The sequence below is a fragment of the Protopterus annectens genome, chromosome 1.part1, assembly GCF_019279795.1.
Source record: "Protopterus annectens isolate FY-2018-M chromosome 1.part1, PAN1.0, whole genome shotgun sequence".
Classification (NCBI taxonomy): domain Eukaryota; kingdom Metazoa; phylum Chordata; order Ceratodontiformes; family Protopteridae; genus Protopterus; species Protopterus annectens.
This window is the reverse complement of record NC_056726.1, coordinates 717,160,026-717,172,046: the sequence shown is the minus strand read 5'-3', so window position 1 is coordinate 717,172,046 and position 12,021 is coordinate 717,160,026.

The window sequence follows — 12,021 nt, the reverse complement described above, 5'->3', positions numbered from 1 at the left end:
GTGTCTGGCCCATGCTGTGGACACAGATTATCATCAGATGTGCTAGTCATGCCCACCTGTGGCAGGAACTGGTAATGCTCAGCAGGTTTACCCTGCACCTACATTGATAGCATGCTAGCAACATTCCCTGATGTCAGTGTCATCTCTCCATACAGAGCATGTTGTCAGGCATGGTATGTCCATTGTGAGTCACATGTGAAGGCACAGTGGGGTTGCTAACTGTGATTGGCTGGCCTTGATGTCACAAGTAAAGGTATGGCTTTGCACCCCATCTCCTCAGCTAATTTACATCTGTTACCCCTGTATGACTTGACATTGTTATATATAGTAGGGCCACCATAAATGAAATAAGCAAAACCCCCTCCACATTGCCCACAGGTGCCACACACTCACTGCCACCTTTACACAGGATATGAGTTGCAAACACACACACACCTGTCATGCCTGGGAGTAGAACCCCTACTTAACTAGTTTACGACATTACACAATTATAGTATGCGCCACAGACATTACTGCAGTGCATCTTCCCCAAAGGTGTATTTCACAATGAATGACATCAGCAGGATTACCAAATAGGGCATGTCAACTCTACTGTGAGTGATTAGCCTAAAATGCATTGTTCCCTACACAGACAGTGAGACACACACAAAACATCCACAACTGACACGTGTGGGTGTAGAACCCCTGACCGAGGTCTATATAACACTACAGCATGGAGCTGTTATAGGACATACCACAGGGATTACAGGTGAAGCCCTTCCCCAAAGGTGTATTTCACAATGACTGACATCAGCAGGATTGCCAAAGTAGGGCATTTGTAATGTACTGCAAGTGAGTAGACTATAATGCATTGCTCCATACACAGACATTGAAACACACTCAAAACATCCAGAACTGCCATGGATGGAGATGAAACCCTACCACCATTCTAAATCACATTACAGCAATACGCAGTTACAGGATGCACTACAGAGATTAGTGAGCTACACCCTTCCCAGAGGTGTATTTCTAGGTAAGTGACATCAGCAGTCTTGCCAATGTTGAGTATATGAATTCTAAGGAGTGTGGGTACCCTAAAAAGCATTGCTTTCTGCTCAGTCAGACACACACACACACATTCACAGGTCTAGGGTTTGAACACCTACCTATCTACTTCATCACACTACAACAGTATGCAGTTACAGGACACGCTACAAAGACTACTGGGTTATGACTTTCCCAGAGGTGTATTTCTAGGTGACTGACATCAGCAGCCTTGCCAAAGTTGAGTATATGAATTGTAAGAAGTGTGAGTAGCCTAAAAAGCATTGTTTTCTACTCAGTCAGACACACACAGATTCACAGTTGCCAGGTCTGGGGTTAAAACATCTACCTACCTACATTATCACACTACAGCAGTACACAGCTACAGGACGCACTGTAGAGATTACTAGGCTATCACTTTCCCAGAGGTGTATTTCTAGGTGAGTGACATCAGCAGCCTTGCCAAAGTTGAGTATATAAATTGCACAGAGTGTGAGTAGCCTAAAAAGCATTGCTCTCTACTCAGTCAGACACACACAGATTCACACACAAACACACACAGTTGCTAGGTTTGGGGTTAGAACACCTGTCTAACTACTTTATCACACTACAGCAGTATGCAGTTACAAGGCACGCTACGGAAATTAATGGGCTATAAATTCCCCAGAGGTGTATTTCTAGGTGAGTGACATCAGCAGCCTTGCCAAGGTTGAGTATATGAATTGTACAGACTGTGAGTAGCCTAAAAAAGCCTTGCTTTCTATTCAGTCAGAGACCCACACACAGTTACCAGGTTTGGGGTTAGAAAACTTACCTAATTACATTATCACACTACAGCAGTGCGCAGTTACAGGACACGCTATGGAAATTACTGGGCGATGACTTACCCAGAGGTGTATTTCTAGGTGGGTGACATCAGCAGCCTTGCCAAAGTTGAGTATATGTATTGTACGGAGTGTGAGTAGCTTATAAGCATTTCTCTCTACACAGTCAGAGACATGCAGACATGCACACAAACACACACTCACACAATTGCCAGGTCTGGGGTTAGAACTATTACCTAACTGGTTTATCACTACAGCAGTGCACAGTTATGGGATATGCCACGGAGATTACTAAGCTACAGCTCTCCCAAAGGTGTAAATCACATTGACTGACCTCAGCAGGCTTGTTATAATACTGTTATGGAGTGGACAGTGTGTGCATGAGCCATACCCTATTCATGTAGGGGATGACATGCCACATGCGGGCACACACAGGGTCATATGTCACAGGTATGTGTATACAGCTACTAGATGGCTACTTCCTTGTACAGTCATGTTGCACAGCTGGCACATGCACCACATAGTCTGTCATGCTGACAGGTACTGGTGGGTAGTATCTGCAGTGAGTTACATCCACACCATATGTGTTTGGGGCCCATTGGCTGTGTGCTGGGTGGGACAGGCCCGGGTGGCTCCTTGTCACGGTCACCCTTTCCACACATCTATGCCCATCTACCTTTGGCTTATTATAGTGTGTTGTCCTTACATATATGTCTCTATTCCTATCCACTGTGTGTGCAAGGCAGGAGTGGTGCATACTGACATGTTCCTGCACTGAGAACTGTGACTGCCAGATATGTCTGGTCCACTGGTGTTTGCAGACATGGCCTTCATGTGTTTGTGTGTGAACATGCCCAGTATGACCACTCAGTATGTTGTTTACTGACATTGCCTGCATTCCTCTAAGTGTGTGAGCATGCCCAGTATGGCCATCTGTATTGCATGTGTGGATCACATCCAGGTAGTTTGTATTGCGGTGCTGACCTTTGTGTTGTACACCAACAGATAGTATGCTGTGTCTGCAGGGTATCCATCAGTCATTTGGCATTGATTGTTGCTACATTTCTGCATAGCAGGGGGGCACCTGACCGTTTCTACTGTTCTACATAGGAGTAGGGGGGCACAATTGACTGTTACTATAAGTGTACGTTGGATGGGGGGGCACACCTGACACTTGTACACATTTGCTAGGACTGTACTGGTATGTCAGGTACTCCATTTCAGTCTGTAGTCTTACCTATCCTGCTGGCTAGAGGCATACCAGTGTACTACAGATCATAGCTTTGTTTACCTACATATTAGTTTCTGACTTCCTAGCCTTCACAACTTACATCCGACTGCCTGGCGTGTTGTGGTCTGTCTATGTAGGCCTGGGGGAGGGGTTACCCATAGGGCACATTCAGAGGTCATAGTACAGCATTTGTTTGTGTTTGTCTTCACCTGTCCTGCTGGCTGAGACTGATGTTGGGTATGTGAATCTTCCTCACTGGCATGTGTGGCTCTTATGTACACACATCACTCAGCCCATTTCCTGCAGTGGGTTTTGTGACCCTGTCTAATACTGGCTACTATGGTGACTCCAGTATGTGTTACAGATGTCATGGTGCCACTATTGGTGTCTACTCTCTGCTGCCTTAACATTCGGCCACACAGTTCACTGGCATGGTCACATCCATACCATAGCTACAGGTAACAACACATTCTACTCCATTTGACAATTGATAGGTTGATTGACTTACCTTGAGGGTTTGCCGGATTTGAGGATGCTGCTGGAGGGCTGCCTATGTCAGATGCACATAGTACACTCCCTATACATGGTTGGGCACAGGTAGTGTCACGTTTGGCATCCCTTTTACTATCTGTGCAAGTTGGAGAGAGGTGTCATTCCCTGGGTCCCTACTGTGCCAGTGCATATGATATGTGGTGCCTCTTTGCCAAGGCCAGGGCATACTGGGCAAAAACTTCCTTCTGCCTACTGGGGCAGGCTCAGGTTGTTCCTCCTCTGAGTCACTCTGTGCCTGTACAGGCCTTGGCATTGGTGGGGAGCTGTGTGACCCTGCCCCATGCTGTTCCTGCTGCAGCTGTTTCCGCAGGATCATACTGTGTAGCATAGCACATACCATAACAATTTGGGTACATGTAGCTGGTGAATACTGCAAGGCTCCACCGGATGTGTCCAGACACCGGAACCATGACCTGAGCATCCCAAACACACACTCTATTATATGTCTGGCCTGTGTGTGTGTGCCTCATTATGGCGTTGTTTTTCAGGTCTGTGTGCATTTCTGATGAGTGTCATCAGCCACTGCTCCAGTGGGTACCCAGCATCCCCCGCTAGGTGACCATAGGAGATGTCCACATTGGCAAATCTATGGTTCAGCTGCATCAAATGCCATATGTCTGAATCATCTTAACTTCCAGGGCAGCCAGCATACACATTCATTATAATGCCCTGGGTATCACATATGACCTGGCAGTTGATGGAGGGGATGCCCCTGTGGTTGATGTACGCTCTACCCTGCTCACTGGCTGGTGCTTTGATGCATAAGTGTGTGCAGTCTATAGCACCACCTACCCCAGGGTATTCTGCTATTTGGTGGAAGAGATGCATATTGCTGTCAACACCTCACGTGTGTTGAGGAAATATACGTGCTCACTGGCATGTGCTGACATGGCATCCAGGAAATGGTGGAATACTCTGGATGCTGATGCGTGTGAGATGCCTATGATATCCCCAGTTGTGCTTTGGAAGGTACCTGTGGCTAGTATACCTAGGCCTACACATACATTGGTATACACTGGGATGGATTCCCCTTGGCCAGTTTGGTGTATCAGGTGTGACGGCACAGTTAAACAATTTGCTGTAGGAGGTCTCTGTCCACCCTATAGTGCTCCACTATCTCCAACTCATGTAGCCCCTGGTATGGGTCTGTACCCTCTTCTGTGTCTCCTCACTGCGGGTTGTTCAGCAGCATTCACATCCTCACCACCCTCAGCCTCTTGTACATGTTGTTCTATGTTGCTTGCTGCAGCCCTTCTCATTTTGTAGGTTTGTTTGTTGAAATCTCCGCACTTGTATAGTCCGGTGGTATACAGTGTGGAAAATCCCGGGGGGAAGGTGTTTGCTTAGTTTATAGTAGTGTTCTGGGCTGGGCTGGTCTGCTGCCTGTGTAATTAGCTGATTCTGATCCATTTCACCTGTAAACTCAGCTAGTTCTCCTTGATAACCTTCCTACTGCTGTTTTCCCTTCCCATTCCTCCCTGTTCAAATGTGCGCAGAGTTGTTATTTTCTGGTTTAACTTCTTTTTTCTTCCTGTACAACCTGGTGTGTGGCACGCACACCCACTTACACTTTGTAAAGGGTGCTAGGTAGGTATAGACACACCCCTAGCTTAGCTGTGCTAAGCTAGGGGCAATCCCGAGTCACAGGGCTCCAAACCACTTACAGTATGCCTGACACCACCCATGATGTCACCTATATCCTAGTCTTGCACCCAGGTATTTATACTCTTACACTCTTGGGGCCTGCTTCATACCCTGGGGAAAATTGGGATTTACTGTCCTTCCCTCATTTGCATAGAATTGCCTGCTAATGCATAGTTACATGTGTCACACTGTGCCTCCCCCCTTAGCAACCACTACTCACTGGCCAGGTTGTCTTTTGCCTGCCATTGACTTACATGGCGGAATATTAATTTTAGTTAGAGTGTTGTTTTTAAGTTTATTTTCTTATTTTCCCACCGGTCCCATTTGCACGCCGCTGCCCTATGGTTCAATGGACGTGATCGGCGGAAATATCAGAAAAGTTGTATTTTGTACATTTGGCATTGTTTGCAATGCCAGTGGCCTTCTACTTGTTAATTGAATGCTTCCTCAATGCTATGCAGCCTTTATTTGGAGCTCTCATAGCTCTGTTTTGCAGTTTGCAGTGTCGTACTCGGTTACTATCTGAGTACATTTCTGCATATTACGCTAGTCCTGCACACCCTGATTCCTGCTTCCTGGATAGCAAATTTACCTAATTTGCATGGTTTTCACCTGCAAATGGGGTGATTTGCATATGGGGGCTGGGGACGTGCAGCACTAGTGCTACAGCACTTGCACATGTCAGACGTGCATGTACGTTGATCGCTTGACTGCCATATTGGCAAAATTTCATCTAACACTAATCAAGCACACCGGCAAGCTTTTGAGAATACTGGGGATTAAGTGTACATTCTTTATGGTGATCATGATAAAGTGGGGTTAGGAAATTAACTTTTACCCAGTGTTGTGCGATCTTGGAGTTGGTATATTTAGTTTACGGGGCTGTGGGGGGGGGCAGAACCCCCCCCTCATGGGGAGTGCAGGGGGGGGGCTTGGTCCCCTGAAGAAATGTAGGAAAAAGTGTGTTTTTTAGTTTGGTGTCATTATATGTGGAGGTGATGTTACTTCCATGTGATTTGCAGTGTTAGGTGTTGTGATGTACATTTTAGATGTTATGAAATTCAGTGTTATGGGTTTTAGATGTTATGGTTTCGATGTTATGATTTTAAATGTTATGGGTTTTAGATGTTTTGAAGGGGAACCATACATATATATAGATATAGATATAGATATAGATATAGATATAGATATATATATATATATATAGATATAGATATAGATATAGATATATACATAAGGTGGAATGGATATACTAAAATAGATCAAAATCATAATTGGTCAACCTTCAAAAATTGACACAAAGCAATCAAAACAAAATGCAGACACTAGAGTGCTCAACTGCTCATGCTCCAAGCTATTGCCTCTAAATGTGCACATAACAAACACATGATTTTGCAGGGGGCAAGTCCCCCTGCTCTATCCACACCCTCTGCTAATTATATATTCCTGCCTTGAGATTGCACAATACCATGGAAAGGGCATATTCACCAACCCATGTATTAAAGTGATCACACACAAAAACTATACAACTTTCCAGTCGATCAAATTGTGTAGAGATAAGAAAGCTGTTGACTAAACCAAATTTTGTCCAGTAAATGTACTCCCATATACACAGATGGATAGATATATACTCAGCTAGATATAGATATATTGACATTGCTCTAATGATCAGCATATTAACAGTCAAAATATTGACAAAAATATATGTACACAAAATCCCAACGCAAATTGAGCACATCTAAAAGCAATGTTTTTGCATGGGGACAAGCCTTCCTGCATCACCCCACACCCCCTCCGAAACTGCAAATGACCGACAGCGAAATAACCAACATCAAAAGATCGACTACAGAGAAGACCGACAGCTGAGAATCCCGACACTAAGAACACCAACATGTTAAGGTAAGTGTGCGATAGGGAAGGACGTTAGGGTCAGGGTGTGGGTAAGGTAAGTGTGTGATAGTGACGGACGTTAGGGTAAGGTGTGGGTGAGGTAAGTGTGTGATAGTGATGGACTTTAAGTTTAGCGGCAGGTTAAGTGAGTTAGAGTTAGGGTGCAGGTAAGGTAAGTGTGCGATAGTGATGGACTTAAGGGTTAGGGGTGGATTAAGTGAGTTAGGGCTAGGGTGCACGTAAGGTAAGTGTGCGATAGTGACAGACTTAAGGGTTAGGGGCAGATTAAGTGAGTTAGGGTTAGGGTGCGGGTAAGGTAAGTGTGCAATAGTGATGGACCTTAGGGTTAGGGTTTGGGTTAAGGTTAGTGCATATATAGTTGTGTATGTAAGGTTTAGTGTAGGTTTGTAAGGTTTTTGGTGTGCTTGTGTTGTGTGTGTGTTTTTCAGGAAAGTTATTTGTTTTGTTGATTGTCGGGATTGTGGTTTGTCGGGCATGTGAAATTTCGTGTTTTTGAACTTTCGTTTTGTCGTGTTGGTTATTTCGTTGTCGGTGATTTGGTGAGTCGGTGTTATCAGGTAGACCCATATACCCATATATATATATATATATATATATATATATATATATATATATATACTATTCCCTGCTATAACAATGATTTGGTTGATATTCTTTTTGTCGTGTATTGAGATATCTATATATCTATATATATATATATATATATATATATATATATATATATATATATATATATATATATAGATATATATGTAAACAGTATTCAGCAGCATTGAAGTAGTAACAAAGTTTCTGGAATACATTTTTCTCACACAATATAATAACGTTATTTACACTGGGCAACCAAAGCAATTGTTTCCCTGTAGCAAGTAGGTTTCCATGTAGCAAATAATTTCATCTCTTTGCAACAGCTTTAGCAAATAAAGTGTATCCTTGTAGAAGCTCTTCCCAGAAGACATTTATAACAAAGTCTTACTTATAATAACATAAAAGTTTTAACACACATGGGTATGGATAAGTTCCATTCAGCAGCACTATCCTTGATCAAGCTTAAGAGATATATTTCAAATTTTATATTCTTGGTAAAAATCAGTCAATCAGGAGGCAAAAATGCTACTAAATTCAGGAGCAATCTTGCAATAATAGCTCACTAGGTCTAAAATAGCCTTAACCTGCCTGTCTGTGATTAGTCTGAGTCAGTTCTGAACTGTCTCATCTTTTTCAACCTGTAGTGTCAGTATGCCTAGGCCTATGATATAGTCCAAATACCATTTTTTTTCCATACATAATTTGTACTTAGCTGGGTTAATGGTCAATCCATCTTGTTGTAAGGAATTAAAAATAGCTAGGACTTTATGGAATGACTTACTTAGTCCCCATGTTCTCTAGGCATGCTACTGCTATATATCTGGCTTGGCATCTAATAATTTTGTCCAACAGCATCTCAAATATTGCAAGTGCTCTGTTCATACAGAGCAAATCCATCTGATACGGAAACTGTCATTTTTCTTTAGCTACTTTTGCTATTAGAATTTTTTGATAGCTTTTATTTAACTCCAAAGTAGATAGAAACCAAACCCTATTTGAGTTTGCAATCAATTTATCCACTCTGGGCAAGTAAAATGAATCAAATGTAGGCCTGTAGTCTCAGTTTCTGAAGCCATTACAAAACTTTATATACCTATTACACGTGAGGGCCAACACATCAGGACTATCCCAGTCACTGTGGGATTCCTCTAAGACTCTGACCTTAAGCATTTTCTCAACTTCTTCCATAGCCTTTGAGCATTGGGATTATTTTATTCAACATGGTTCCAATTCTGCTTTTTCACCAGGTACAGTTTCTATGTTTTTCTGGATTAAACTGATTCTCCTAGGCACCTCTGTGAATATGTCCTTATTCTCAAATATAAATTCCTTTTCTTAGGGGTGAGCATAGCTTCCTTTGTATTAGTTTCCAAAAATGGTTTAAAAACAATTTTGGCTTATTTCTTTCTTTCTACTTGTCTCACTTTATTATTTACTCCATATGCTTCTAAATTTCAACTGTTCTTTGTTATTTGGCAAGATCTTCATTTTCAGTAATGGGCAATAATATTTTGGTCTGAATTCCCTCAGACAATATCTTTGATTATAAACTAACTGAGCTCAATAATAAAGAACCAACCTTAAAAAATTGCCTTCATTTCTATTATACATTATAGGCTTACTATAATCCAAATAGTAAATAACCAGTCCTACAAAACTGCAACTTAACCAGCCCTCCTTCAACTAACACCCCATATTATGCATCTGTCAAGCTGTACTGCACTATCATTAAGCCAGCACCTATCCATACTAATAAAACCAGCATATCAAACTGCTTGACCCATCATTCTCATACTGGTCTACTAAAAAAACAAGTATTGTGACTATTAACCTCCATAGCATTTGTAATAAAATTGTAGAACTACATACCCAGATACCACAGTATAACCTTGATATTCTTGTTAGCAGCAAAACCTGGCTTAAGTTTACCATTAAAGAGTCTGATACATTCCCTCCAGGTTATGATATTATCACAGCTGATAGGTCCCATATATAAGCTAGTGAGGTAGCTTTAATTTAGCCAAGTCTCTACATCATCTCTGCCTATCAGCACAGCATGCTCAACTTCCAAAATAAAGAAATACTTTTATCACTGCTAAAGCTTAACAACAAAAACACCTTATATATTGTTAAAAGCAATATCCCACCTGGAAATAATATGCCATCTTGCAGTGACACTGTGGTGCAGTGGTTAGCATTGTCACCTCCCAGCAAGAGGTTTTTTGGTTTGATTCTCAGCTACCGCCTTCTATGCAGAGTCTGCATGTTCTCCCTGTGTTCGCATGGGTTTCCTCCCACATTCCAAAGACATGTATCTGGAGATTTTTTCCCTGGGCCTCTGCTGAAATGGGCTCTCTCCCAGTTGAACTTTCCCAGTAAACAAATGTTAAATCAATAAAAACTTTAGAAGAAATCCTTTCCTGGACAACTAATAGCATTCTTTATGAAAATATCATACTAGGAGATGTTCATGCTGACAGACAAAACCTGATGTCACACTTTCCCCTCACCTACTATAAACTTTTATGGCTACATATAACTTATCAAAACAAGATTTAATAACACCAATGGTAAAGGTACAATTATAGACTGGATATTGTTCTCTAATCCCAGTAAATTTACAGCATCTGGAATTGATTTAAACTCACTTAGCAACTGTCTCCTAACCTTTACCCAAAAAATACCTCCCAACAGCCTAATACTTACCAACTTTAAACATCTTAAAAAACTTCAATAAAGTATCCTTCATCAATACATTTAAAACTTTTAGTTTGTCTGCCCTAAAACCTATCCCACTCAACAAGGCAGTCATTATTTTTAATACCTTATCATTAAATAGCTTAAACAGCCATGCCCCACTCTACAAAAAATGAGTGAAAATTAACAATTCCCCATGACTCACTACTCAGACAAAAGCTACAATGTGTAACAGATGCAAAGCTTGAAAGAATGTTTCAAACATAAAACTCCCCATAACCGGCAACTCTATACATGCTAAAGTAGATTAAAAAATATTATAGTTATTTACAACTTCAGCACAAAAATGATCCCCAAAATTTTGGATGTCAATATATAACCTCTTACATGCAGGGTCAAATAAGGAATCCAGCCCTTTTCATAATAGCTATCCACTGCAAACTTCTACCTTAGTCAACGCCTACTGCACAGAAAGCATAGTCTCCCCTAACGAAAAAATCTTCACCCCCTGTCCAATGCTTCCACCCCACCCCCACAATAACATCTAATCCAAGTATGCCTGTATTCAACACGTTAGATCCAAACCAGCATTCTCCATACACCTTACATGCTACCTCTTCCTTTTTACTATTTCCACCACCTTTCACACATGAATTTAATTCACCTTGTATATCCATTGCTAGCAATTTCCACATAAGACTTATCTACATCAACGATAAAAAAAAAGAAATCTGCATAAACACAAACCCTGTACCACTGCAGCTGACAATGTCCTACCTGAATATATAAAGATAAAGATAACTGGTGAAGCCATAGAATACCCAGTCTCTACCCTTATCAGTACATTGATAACTGAATCCTATGTACCCTCATTATGCAAAAAAAAATCATATATTATCCCTCTTCATAAAGGTGGCATCTCTGCTGATGTCTCCAGCTTCTGGCATATTGTAATATCATCACTTCTCTCAAAAATACTTGAAATACTGAATCATAAACAACTCCTCCACTATCTACTACAATAAAGGCTGTTAACATCCTCCCAGCATAGCTTCCACCCAGCGCACTGTCATTCACTGTCACTATAAACAGGCACAGAGACTCAGGAAAACTTGTTTCCTCCCTATTCATTGAAATGTCTAAAACTTTCAGTACAGTTTTTCACCCTAAACTCAGGAAGTAAATATCTCAACTTAGATTATCCCCTTTTTCATTTCAATAGTTCAATAGTTATTTAACTGACAGGCTATTTTTTGTAAAATAGCAAAATACTCTCTGACTCCATACCTGCATGTCTCCACTGGTGTACCCCAAGGCTCTATGCTTTGTCTTCTCCTCTTTAATATCTTTGTTAATGATCTCTATACTTTGGTAGGTCCAGCCACTCTTAAATATGATGATGATGATTCCATACTTGTATGTCCTTCTAATAAATTGCAACAACTCCTCCATATTACATAAGACGTTGTTTCCCCTCAGTTGAGAAAGGGCACCAAAATGCCCTACTTCTACTCGCCCCCCAAATAAGTTGCTGTTATTTTTTTCCCAAAA